A 13,248-nucleotide genomic window follows, 5' to 3' on the forward strand; every position below is an offset into this window, starting at 1 on the left:
AGGACCATGCTCCAGAGTGAGGAGCCCTGCAGGGAGGAAGCTGAGAAAGGTCCTGGCCTTATTCCTGAGCATGGAGCACTGTTGAATTTCTCCAGCTTTGAACCATGCTGGGCAGTGTGACTCAGGTGCAGCTTTGCTGTCCCCAGCTTTCTAAGCATGGAACAGTTCTGCTCAGACTGCTAGCAGAGGCCCAGTGCAGAGAGAAGACAGGCCCAGTTGCAGTGGCCAGCAGGACTCATTTTTCCTTTCATTCACTCATTTACCTACATGCATTTATTGAGCACCTGCTGTGTGCAGGTCCTGCAGTTCAGCAGGGACCAAGCACACCAAAGTCCTTGTCCTCACGTGGCTCACCCAGGGAAAAAAGAATAGTCAGTAAGTAAAATTCAGGAAATGTTATGTGATTAAGAGCTAAAGGCAAAAAGTGAAATGGGAAAGAGGAATAAAATATACCCAAAGTACATCAGTCAGAATAGTTTGGATTATTCTGTAGTAATAAAGCAATCCCCCAAGTCCAGTAGCTTATAATGACACAGTGTAGTTTTCATTCATGTAATGCCTGTTGAGAATTGACTGAGTCCTGTCCCACGTGGGCCTCACTTAGGGACCAGATGACAGAGTCTCATGGCAGGAACCAGAGAGAGCCCTCAGTGTCATTTAAATGACTCAGTCCAGAGTGACAGGTCACTTGACTCAATGCTTGAGAGCTAGAGGGCTCACACAGTCCCATCTGGGACTAGTCATGACAGCCTTGTTCACCTTGGCAAGCAGGGGTCTGATACTTGGTACCCAGAGTGCTGATCACCCTTGTGGGATGGTGTTTATACCTTAGGTAGGATGGCCCTGGGAGGCCTCAGAGGTGTGATATGTCCATAAGAACTTAACAGGGAGGAACAGCAGCCATCTGTGTGCATGGGCTGGGGATAGCAGTTGGCGATTACAGTGGAAAAGGGGCCAAATCAGGGACTCAGAGGACTTTGGAGGTAGCAGAGGAGGGAAGAAGATTCTGACACATTTAAAGGAAAGCCAGAGGCCTTGCAGTTGGCTGGATATGGCACTGGAGATGGAAGGAGTTGGGTTGGCCCCAGGGAGAAGATTATTGCCACTGGCAGAGGTGGCAAGGGTGTAGCAGGTACTACAGAGGCAGGCAGTGAACAGGGGACGCGTTGATATGAGGTTTTGCCTGGCAGGGGTAGGCAGTCAGGGGAGGTCTGGGCTGGATTTGCTACTTTGGAGCCAGGTGTATTCCATCCTGCAGGCTCCTTGCCACCTCCAGGCCATAGGCAGTGTGCTCCAGCTGTCTCAGATAGTGCTTTCCTGGGCCCCACCTGGTGGGGCCTGACTGCTTGGGCCCCTTTCTGAGTGAGCTCCCCAGGAGAGGCAGGGTGAGGATTCTGTCCCTGGGGAGTTGGGCCCCCAGGACCGAGAAGGAGAGGGGAGCCATAGCATCTAATGACAATGGCCCCCTGAATGTGCTTTCTAGGTTCTAGCTCTGCCTGGGCACAGAGAGCAGTGGAACAGTACAATCCACAGCATTACACACCCCGAGCCCACAGTGGCAGCGTCCATGGGCAGGGAGGGGTAGTCAGGAAGTCTGCCTGGGGGAAGAATCATATCCTCATGGGAAGGGAGAGCTGGCCTGCCTATGGAAGCTGCCTGCACTGCCCACACTTTTGGGCAACTTGGGTGTGGCCTTCCAGGGGAGCTGTTGGAGAGTGACCATGGGAAAGTTGAGTCTGTCAGAAGACCAAATTGTTATGTCTCCCTGTTCTTCCTTCCCTTAATCCACTGGAAACTCCCCTGGTTATATTTGGAAGCCCACCTCAAAATCACCTCTTTCCAGGAAGCCCTCCCAGACTTTCCCCTTCACAGTTCATTCCCTACCCCTGTGCCTCCACGCCACCCAGCAGAGACTCTTAATGCCAAGGAGATCCTGCTGTGATGTGATGTGAAGACTTGTCTGTCTGGCAGATGTGAAGGAACACGGGCTCTTCTGTTCAGTCTTATGTGGCATAGACTGGGAGGCTTCAGTGGATGTTTGTTGACTGCATAAGTGAGGGAAGGAAGGAACTAATAGGAGAGTTGTAAATGGCTTGTACAGAGTGGCTAGTCCTGCCTCCATGTTTTACATATGGGAAACTGAGGCTCAGAGGGGTTGTGACTTGCCTGAGGTCAGCCAGGAAGTCAGGGGTCGGTCAGACCTAATTCCCATTCCGGGCTGCTTCTGGGTCCTTATGGGTTCCAGACACGGCAGGGAGGGCTCAGAGGCAGACAGGTTTCAGCACCCTCCGGGGCTCCCAGTTGAACCTGGAGTCAGTTGGGGTATGAGGATGACATCGGGTCTTGGGAAGGGGAAGGCAGCCAGGAACTCTGCAGGCCCTGAAGTCCTGGCCTGCCGGCATACCCACTGTCCAGTGGAACAACCCCGCCCCCGCTGTCCCGTGCCTTCCTGGCTGGGCCCAGCCTCTGGCATTTCCCAAATGTCAGTGTGGCTGCCCTGTGAGCCACCCCTGTCCTGGGGCTGGTGAGTGTGAGTCAGAGAACTTCCGTGGCCAGAGCAAAATCTGTGGGAGCTAGGTCACCGGTATGAGGTGTCTGTGAACCCTTTCAGCTTTGCTCTTTCAGTGACAGATATTAGATGAGAAAGGTTCCTGAGACTCAAGTCATAGCAGCAATCCCTGAAGCAGGAGAATCCTTGCTCCTCCTCCCTCCTTACCTTCTGCATCACAACATACAACAGACATCCTGAGAAGAGGGATGAGCCCATTCCAGGAGAAGGCTGGAAACCAGTGCCTGGCCCAGGGTGAGGTGTGGTGCAGGTTTACCTATGTGTGGCCAAGGCTTCAGCATAGCTGACCTGGTTGGCAGAGCAGACCCACTGGGCATAGCATGTCCTGGAGTGATGTCAGTGGGCCAGTGTCCCAGGGTGATGGCAGTGGGAGGTCCAAAGAGACACACAGACATAAGATGTACTTACACAAAGATACACACACACTCAGATACACATAGTCATACACATAGACATTCATATACACAGAGGTACATACTTAGACACACACAGACACAAGATGTATACACAGACAAGTAGATACATGCAGACACATAGGCACAAATACAGACACAGATACACAAACTCAGATACATAATCAGACACAGAGACACACATGCATACCCAGACACATTCAGACACATTCACACATTCACACAGTTATACTCACACACAAACACACATTTTCTCTCTCTCTCTCTCTCTCTCTCTCTCTCTCTCTCACACACACACACACACACACACACATCTACATCTTCTATCCATTGTTGCTGGAGTGAACTTCCTAGTACCTGCTCCACATGCCCCTGTTTGGGGCACCTGAGAGGAGAGAGAGAGGTCATTCCTTGATTTAAAAAATATATATGTTAGCTGATTGATTATTGAACTCTTGTTAGTTTGAATAGATTTTTAGTTTGAGTTCCCAAAAAACAAAGGAAATTAATCATATTATAAGGAACATTCCACCTCTTCATAAATAAGGTGTCTTTTATTTATTTTCTTATTATGTTTTCCAAAAGATGCAAATTAATACTAAGTAACAGCAGTTGTCCTTGGTTTGATCTTCAGTGTAATGAGAAAGATTTGAAAGTTTTTCTGTGTCTGAAATAGGCCCTATAGTGCCCATAGATATTCTTCATCATGCACAGTATGCCCTACTCCCATATTAATTGCCAAGCATATACATCAAGAATGGATATTCAGTTTCACCAAGGGCTTTTCTGAATTTAGCAAAATCATCAAATGTCTTTCCTCCTTGGACCTTTTAATGTGTTGACTTGTTTAGCTTTTCTGAGCTAAATCATCCTCTTGTTCATGGAAAAAAAATCCCACTGGGGCAGTCTCTATTGTGCTTAAAAATGCTTCTGAGTTCATTTTACTGATATGTTCCTGTTTCTTAGGTTATTTTTCATATATATTCATTGGTAAGATTGTATATGTATTTCCTATTAGGAGACATATTTGTCACATTTATAAATCATGTTATGTTAACTTCATAAAATGAATAGGAAAAATTTTCAATGTGAATTGTGTAGCTGAAATAGTTTGAATATCATATAAAGTTATTTTACTCCCAAAGGCCTGAAATAATTCATTTTTAGGAACTATCTCAGCCACAGCTTGCTTTTCTATTTCCCTGAGGTTTAGTTGGCTGTCAACTTAATTTGTACTGTGGTTATTTTTATTTTTATTTTTTTGGCGCGCGGTGGGGGGGTTTGTTCTAAACATGTTTAGTCTATTTTGATTATTTATGTTTTCTCCCCCCACCCCTTTTCTTTCTTTCTTTCTCCAGGGATTGAATCCAGGGGCACATAACCACTGAGCCACATCCCCAGCCCTTTTTTGTATTTTATTTAGAGACAGGGTCTCACTGAGTTGCTTAGAGCCTCACTAAGTTTCTGAGGCTGACTTTGAACTCATATCCTCTTGCCCCAGTCTCCCTGGCCACAAAGCCCGCCCGGGCTATGTTGTTTATATTTTCTAGAAATATCCCAGTTCAAAGAGCTTTCAGATAATTTAGATTAACTAATTGATTTTTTAAAGCTTGTTTTCCATATCCTTATTTCTTCTTTTTATGCCCAATGTATTTTTGCATTTCCTCCCTCTTTCCCTCCCTTCCTTTTGTTGATAAGAACTGCCAAGGATTTATCTTTTTGTGTTTTCAAAGAATCAGGCTCTTGAATTTAATAAGCAGTACTACTTTCTTTCTTTGATTAAAACCACTTGTTTACCTTTTAGAAATTCTTTACTCTAGTTTGCTGTAAGTCTGTTTTGTTTAGAAGCTCTCTTTTGATTTTTGAATCAAGTGCTTAGTCTTATAATGTATTGAAGTCTATGAGTTTTTCTTTTGAGTACAGCTTTGGCTGAATAATCCTTACCACTTGGTGTGGAGTTTCCTTTAAGGTTTGTTTTTTCTTTTGTTTGTAATTGGAGTTTGCATTGATTCTTTAACCCAAACATTACTTAGAAAAGTTTTTCAATCAAGTAGGTGCATGTTTTGGCTCATTGTTTTGCTTATTAATATGCAGCTGTGTTATGTTATGTTCCTATCATTCTGTCACCTGACATTTTGATTTGGGGATTTCCTCTCTCTCTTTTTTTGGTATAGGAAATTGAGGGCCTCATTCATACTATGAAGAGCATTCTACTCCTGAATTATATCCCCAGTTTTAAAAATCATTATTTTATTTTGTCAAAGGGTCTTGCTAAGTTGCTGAGACTAAGTTGCTTGATCCTCCTGCCTAAGCTTCCTGAGTAGCTAGGATTATAGGAGTGTACCACCAGGCTGGGCAGGTTTAGGGACTGCATTTGGCTTCATTGGTGGTATGACATCTGACAATGTAGATAAAAACTCTGAACAGTAGAACGAATGTGCCTTTCTGTTCCTCTGGCTCTGTATTTCATGGGTGGCTCCTCACATTTCTGAATGCTCATCCCAAGAACATGTATTACAAGATTTTCATTAGTTGGGCATCCATTCCTTGTTGGAAATTCTAGCAAGTTCTGGTTGTTGTTCTGCCAGTCTTTCTTGCCCACGAGGAGGTGTATATGGCATTTCCTGGGTACAGCTTTGTGTTCTCTGGAGTTTGCCTCTAATAGAGATATTCTCCTATTCTCTACTCTCAGTCACTCAACATAGCATTTCTGACACCCGATTCTCCAGCAGACACCAGCTATCCCACAGGTTAAGAACTTAGTACCCAAGACTGCTCCTTATTCTGATGCTAATCAAAAAACCCCAGGTTGTGACTTATGCTTCTGACAGGATAAATCAGGGTTCCCATGACCTTTTCTTCTCTGCTTTGATTAGTTTGCTAGAGCAGCTCACAAAATTCAAGGAAACACGTTATTATAAAGGATACAAATGGATATCAGATGGAAGAGATGTACGGGACAAGGCATGAGGGAAGGGGTGTGGAGCGTCCACGACTTTGCTGGGCATGCCACTCTCCAGGAATCTCCATCTGTTCAGCTGTATAGAAGCTCTCCCAGTCCAGTCATTTTGGGGTTTTATGGAGCTGTCATTACATAGACATGATTAATTGCATTATTAGCCACTGATGATCAACTCAACCTGTAGCCCCTCTTCCTTCCTCCAAGGTTGGGGTTGGGGTGGGGTGGGACTGAAAGTTCTAACTTCTAATCATGTGATTGGTTTCCCTGACAACCAGCCTCATCCTGAAGCTACTCTGGAACCCTCATCCACTAATCACCTTAGCATATAGAAAGATACGTCACTTTGGAGATTCTAAGGGTTGGGGAACTGTGCATCAGGAAATGGGGTGATGGCTAGATAGATTGATCCATATATATAGATACTTAGATCTATATCTTATTATAAATCCTAGTATCGCAGGCAGTCTCTCTGTGTCTGGTCAACACTGGCAGGAAGTCCCAGCCTGCAGATAGAAAACCTGGGCTAGCTTCCTGGGTTCTGCACTATCCTCAGCCCACATGCCTATACCTTGTCTGGCAGGTAGATAGCAGTGCCCTCCTGGGAAAGAGTGGGATGCTCTAGCACTGGAAAGCCCTCTGCCAGTGTAACTCAGTGGCTGTAAGTCTCCTGGTCAGTTTCATGGAGAGACAAATATCCAACTGCTCAGCCTCAGGCCTCTCAGGCCCTGGCCAGATCCCCATTTTGCAGTGTGGAGGAACAGAGGTGATGATACCGCTGGACCTCCCAGAACTATTACCCACAGAGCATGTGGTAGGAAGTATCAGGAAGTGTCCTGTCCTGTTCCAGAGTCTGCAGCTAGTGGACAAGGCCATGGCTTTCCTAGCCCAGTAGGAGCTGGATGCCCCTCTGTGCCATACCCTGCCCTTTGACAAACACAGAGCTCCCTGCTTCTATAGCATTCAGAATCTCAGGAGGACTGCTGTGGGTGTCTGCCAGGAGGATGCCAATTCAAGCAAAGGAAATTGATTTTTATTGTTTTTAAGCACAAATGAAAAATCTTTTCTTGGTATAATTAGATGTCATTTAAAAATAAAAGAACTGTCCATTCTTTTTTCTATATCGCAGCACCCATATATGAGCCGCTCACTCCTGGAAAGGCCTACTTCACCCATCCATCCCTCCGACAAGCCTCTCTGGGGCCCTTAGCTCTGACCCAGGCAGCTTATTGTCCCTCTGTCTTGTAGCCATGTTGATCCTTGTCTGGCTCTCAGCCTGACCCAAGACATGGGGTGTCTTTCTGTTGGAGCCAGGTGGGAACCCTGGCCAGTGTGCTGGGCTTTGATTAGCAGCAGGACATCCTGTCCCAGAAGTCTTCAGTGGATGCCCCGTCTAGGAAGGGGCAACTCCAGGGGCAACTCCAGTTGGGGTGAGGGTGTATACCTACCTTCCTTTCTCTGTGGCACCCTAAGCGGACTCCTAGTAATGACAAAACTGGATTCCAAGATGATCTTGGTTTGCTTTGTGTCCAAGCCTGTACCCAGCTTGGCCTCTTGGAATCCTAGAGCTGTCCCCAAGTGTAGGAGGCTCTCAGTAATCCGAGTTGAGTTCCAAGGAGTCAGTCAAGAGGGAGTGAGGCCAGAGGTGGGAACATGAGGAGGCCCCAGCCCTGCCCTGGTCCTGGAGCAGCCAAGTGGGAGGCAAGGAGGCAAGCCTGCTAGAAAGGGCAGGGATTCTCTGAAATCCCACCTGCTCCATCTCTGGGCTTCTTGAATCTCAATAGTGGGGCAGTTATTGGTGGACAATGACATTCTGTCTCCTGAGCAGCTACCAGAAGAAGCTGACTGGCCAAAAAGGGAAAAAGGAGGAGGAAAAAAGAATGAGGAAAAAACCCAGACTTGGCAGAATTTGTATTTAGGAGTGTGAAGAGGAGATGGCAAGATTCCTTCAGTCAATTCAAATAGTATTTGGTAATAGAAAAGAATTCAGAAAAAAAAAATGAATCATGGGTCTTTAACAAAGCTTTAATTATCAGCATTGCTCCTAAGCCTGGGCCTTTGTGGAGAAGGCGCCTGGTGAGGTACTGCGGCTGGCACTCTGGTTCCCATGGCAGCCGCCTCCTTGCTGGAGCATGGCCTGCAGCCCTGTGTCAGGCCTCAGGACTGCCTGGGCCAGCCCCAAAGGTGGACAAAGGTAAATACTGCCCTTCTTTGCAGCATTGGTGAATATGACTTCTTGAAGCTTGAATTATGTGAAAAGCAATGTCTTTCCCCTCACCCTCTGTCCATTTGATGGCCACTGGGCTAGGAGGATGGGACTTGGGTGCTGCAGGAGCTCCCTAGGCCCTATCCCAGGGATGGGGCCAGGCTTGCTCTTCCCTTCTGCAGAGGCCACAGGGGTTCAGAGGGACAAGCGGGTAAGAACTTAAGAGACCTGTTGGGGCTAGGGTTGTAGCTCAGTGGTAGAGTGCTCACCTCACACGTGTGATGCACTGGGTTCAGTCCTTAGCACCACATACAAATAAAGATATTGTGTCCATCTACAACTAAAATAAAAAATAAAAAAGAGACATGTTGGCAAAAGAGATATATCACCCCATACCTTTCAGCCCACCCTAGACCAGAACCAGCTCTGAATGCCACAAGCCTGGGATAGGGCAGTGCAAACAGGTCGAGGAATCAAGCTGCATAGAAGTAGGAGGCAGATTCTCTCTTTGTTTCTTGGTCGACAGAGGGGGACCTGGGTAGGCTGTCCTAGGAATGGTGGGTATGAGAGGGGACCCAGAGGTGGGACCAGAGAGAGGGAAACACCCCCTCTTATTATCTGTGTTTAGAACAGCAGCTAGGCAACCCGTAGATCAGGTGCCCATCAGAAATGTTCTGCAGTTCTGCTGCTATCAAAAACCACCAGGTGCTGAGCATGGTGGTGCATGCCTGTAATCCCAGTAACTTGGGAGGCTGAAGCAGGAGGATCACAAGTTCAAGGCAGCCTCAGCAACTTAGCGAGACCCTGTCTCAAAATAAAAAAAATAAAAAGGGATGGGGATGTGGCTTAGTGGTTAAGTGCCCCTGGGTTCAATCCTGGTACCAAAAAAAATAAGAAAAAAAGAAACCCACCAGCTACTAAGGCTATCCTGAGCTTCATTGGTTTTGGTTTGTGCTCACTGTCAGCTGGTGAGCAGGTGCTGGAGATGATGTCTTAAAGAAGAGGGTGCTGGCCCACAAATGGGTGGGATAGGCTAGCCTCCCAACTATCTCAGGGCCAACCTGTGCCTGCAGCTGGATTCTGCATATCCATCAGATGAGGCCCAAGAAGACAGAACCAGGACTCTGTGGAAAGGAGATACATTTCAGTTCAAAGTTAGGGAGATTTGGGGGCTTAGGTTTGGGAAGAGTAGACAGGCCTGGGGGCAGTTTCCTGCAGTTCCTGAGGCAGGAGAGTCTGGGTGTAGATTGGACCATTAGGGGAGTGTCTTCCAGCCCTGGGGTGAAGAAACGTGATGGATGGCCTTAGGCTTGGGGTCCAGAAACCACCACTTGAGAGTGATGGGTCATAACAGGTTTGGACTTCTAGGGTCCTGGCTCCACATCCCTCTTGCACCCACTGTAGTGTTTATAAATGAGGCAGAATTAAGCTGAAGACTCTCGCACAAGGTGGTGCTCACAATGAGTACCGTGCAGGTGATGCCCAGAGAGACTGGGTTACTGACAAGTCACCTTGTGTTCTTCATTTAGGACTTGGGTGCAGGCTCCTGGCTCCAGATGAGGATGGAGACTGCAGCCTCTGGGAAGGTGGGGCAGGGAGTAGGGGGAGGGGTGTGGATTAAGGCACGCTGAAATAGTGAAATTGTGATGACAGGGGTGTTAGAGAAGACAGAGCCATAGGAGGTCAGAAGAGGGGGATATGGGTTGTGCCCCAGGGGGAAGGGTGCTTTCTTTTCCAGCCTGCACCTCTGCTAGCTGGAATGTCAAATTGCCCTTTATGAAGGTGGGAGCTCAATGACTGTGGGGAAGTGTCCTGTCCATGGCCAGCTGCTTCCTTTCCCTGAATTTTCTGGTCTTTGAACCCAGTTAGGGAACAGGAGAGGATGGGGAAGGATAAGGGAGGTGATGGGCAAAGGGTTTCTGCCATCTGACCTGTTACCAGGACACTGAGGCTAGGGAGAGAGGAAGTATGATGCCTCCTGCTGCAAGGAAGGGAGGAAGTCCTTAGAGCTGGCCTCCTGCACACTCTGTCCCCAGGGCCAGTGAACCTCTTCCCAAACCAGAACACCTGACCTTTCACCTCTCCCTCTGGGATGCGTGAAGTGACTAGAACTGTCTCCCATCCAAGGAGTGGGTCAAAATCATCTGATTCTCTGGGTGCAGTGGCAAATGCCTGTAATCCCAGCGGCGGGGAGGCTGAGGCAGGAGGATCACAAGTTCAAAACCAGCCTCCACATCTTAGCAAGACCCTGTCTCAAAATATAAAAAAGATTGGGGATGTGGCTCAGTGGTTAAGCACCCCTGGGTCCGATTCCGCCCCTCTAATCATCTGAGGCAAATCCTCTGACTCACTAAAGATTACTTAGAGATTTGCATTTACATAGGAATTAATTGTGTGCCCTCCCCACCTACTCCCTCCTTCATTTAAACAAGAATTTCGTTTACCAATTTAGCCTGAATTGCAACTACCTGGCTTAGAAGCCCCCTGTGTGAAGTGAGTCCCTGACACCCCCAGCTCCAGCCAATTCCCCTCCCTGAGATTGTTCACTGCCAAGGGGATCAGGAACCACCTGTCCCAAGGAGATTCTCCAGGGACTGGGAACTTACCCTCCATGTCTGGATCCACCCTAGACCAATGCAGGGCTGGGCGTAGTTAGGCAGGTGATGAGCAGGACCTGCCACTTTTCGGTGGCATGTGCTGGTGGTGGAGGCCACCTGTGACCTGGTTCTAGTCAGGGTTAGGGGAAGTCCTGCACTGCTGGAGGCCATGACCTGGACACCTCCACAGATCCACATTTAGGATGTCATGGGCATAGATAACTGATAAAAACTTGTTTTGGAGTGAGTGAGCCAGCCAGGATGTGCTCTGGGAAGACTTCCTAGACAGCTACTGTGTGAAGGCTCATACAGTCTTTCCTCTAATAGCTAGGCTCTTCTTTATCCAGAATTCTCCTTCAAGTCTTTGCTCAAAGCTCACCTCTACAGCAAGGTAAGCCTCCTTGATGAGTAAGGTTAAGGTTACTGCCTTCCTTCATCTAATCTTCTGACCACCTGCTTCTTCCTCTGACCAGAGCACTGACCGTCCTCTAACCTTTATCTATGTGGTCATCCTGTGCCAGACTTACCTGTTCCAATGGGTGATTTGTAGGGCCAGAGAGCAATGAATTTTCCTTCATTTGGATTTCTAGTGGCTAGGCTGGTCCTTGTTAACATTTCTGAATGAATGAATGAGGAGTAAGGACTGTGTGAAGCCACTTCTGTGCAAACAATTTCAGGGAATTAGACAACACTAGAAGGGCAATTAGGTCCTTTTGGTAGTGTCCCTGTGATAGAGCTGGCTCATGTGTCTCTTGGCCAGGTCCAAGTGGCCAACATGGACCTAAAAGAAGCCTCTGAGCATGCTGTCTTGGTTTTGTGACCCACCAGGGTGGGGACACAGGGTTGGCACCCAGCTCCCTCCAGGAGCACTTTCTCTCCCCCACCTCCTCCCTAGCCAGCAGAGGGGAGACTGGCAGGATGTGTAATTTTCAGTTGCTAATTGTGATGCCCTGCAGATTGCTGAGCTAAAAATAGTCTTGGTTTTTTGTTGAGTAGGTTAAAAAATAGAAGCCCCCATGCTGCCTCAGAAAGAATCCCCCACTGCCAAGCCTGGCAGAGGCAGGGGCTGCCTCAGGCCCCTCCTCTACCTCCTTGCAGAACCCTCATGCAAAATGGGCCCTAAGGGCCATTTTTGTTCCATTTTTCCAGGAAGCTGGGTTACTTTCCTTGGGGTCACAGATAAGCTTCTGGGAGCCTAGAAGTCCCTGGAATCATGCAGAATGTGGTGGGAATGTGCATTTGCCTCTGTATCCTGGCAAAGGTCTCAGCTGTCATCTCAAGCTCAGATGGGTCCTGTCCCTGCCAGAAACATTTATGGGCAATGTTAGGGAGTGCTCATGCAGTGCTCATGCAGTTGGAGTAATTGCCCAAACCAACAGGCTGTTGGGACCAAGAGCCTGGGTGACAGGGTCTCTGTCCAAGAAAACACAGGGCTTTGGGGCAGGCAAGCCTAGGCAGACCTGCACATTGCTGCCTGCCTGAGCAGCCTGATGCAGATCTCATGAGCTGATATTCTCATCAGAGAAATGGGAATCTCTGGGTTATAGGAGAATTGCATTTATGTGAGATGAGTTTTGTAAAGCCCAGTACATAGCTTGACTAACTCCTGATGATGGAAATTTAAAGTACAATGTTAGTTAAAAGCTGCTTGACATATATCAGAAAATTTCCAAAACTGCAGATTTTAGAATCTGGAAAGAGCTTACAGAATTCTGAATGTGTGCTGGGAACAGGCCCCAGACAGCTCCCTCTTGAGAGTTGAATAGAGGAGGCCTGACCCTGTTCCTGTCCAGTTGTATAAGAAACACCCTTCCTTAGGCTGTTGTTCCCATTCCCCACTGGATGAGGTTTAATGTGTTTGGGGCTGGCCCATTACCTCTTAGATCTACCTTCCAATATTTCTCCCTTAGTCCTTCTGGAACTGATCAGGATGCTTCATGTAGACATCCCAGGGCTGGGTGTATTAGGAGGTGAATGCTTCCTTTCCTTTCCTAGGATGTCCTAGGAAAGTAGATTTGGTGTTAAAAGTAAGTAGGTAGCTGGACCTTCAAAGCCTGAAGACCTGAGAGAACCAATGAGTGGGAAAGGCTGTGGTTTTCCCCATGTGACTTCTAAAGGATGAGGCCCCTGTCCAGTGTGGCCACCTTTCCTGCCCTCCCCTTCACACCAACATCTTTCCCAGAGACTTAGGCATCAAGATGGAGGCTAACAGCAGAGAGATGGGGGCATGTCTCTTGAGAGTACTAGGGAATCTCCTGGGAGGGGTGTAGGTGCACAGGACTCCCAGGACAGGTGTGAGGAGAGATAACCCTGTACATGGACAGTGCTGTGATTGGATACTCCTTTAGAGCCAACATCATTTATATTTCTTACCCAAGGATATCTGAGTAAATTGTTTGCTACAACTTTAGCTATGGGAGTATCTTTTCTGAGACCACTGGGTGGTATAGGGCCTCCCCCACATCCTGGATCTTGTTGGGCTTTCATCCTCTGGGCATCCTTTG

General features: G+C 47.7%; 1 protein-coding gene across 4 annotated transcripts in view; it reads left to right on the forward strand.

The window, feature by feature from the left end:
* Rasgef1a (RasGEF domain family member 1A) overlaps positions 1-13,248 on the forward strand; it is a 78,525-nt gene that overhangs the window by 48,103 nt on the left and 17,174 nt on the right. The window lies entirely within an intron of this gene.

This window comes from Marmota monax, unplaced genomic scaffold (genome assembly GCF_021218885.2).
Source record: "Marmota monax isolate L192 unplaced genomic scaffold, Marmota_monax_Labrador192_F-V1.1 WCK01_AAM20220418_F8-fsc00161, whole genome shotgun sequence".
NCBI classification, from domain to species: Eukaryota; Metazoa; Chordata; class Mammalia; order Rodentia; family Sciuridae; genus Marmota; species Marmota monax.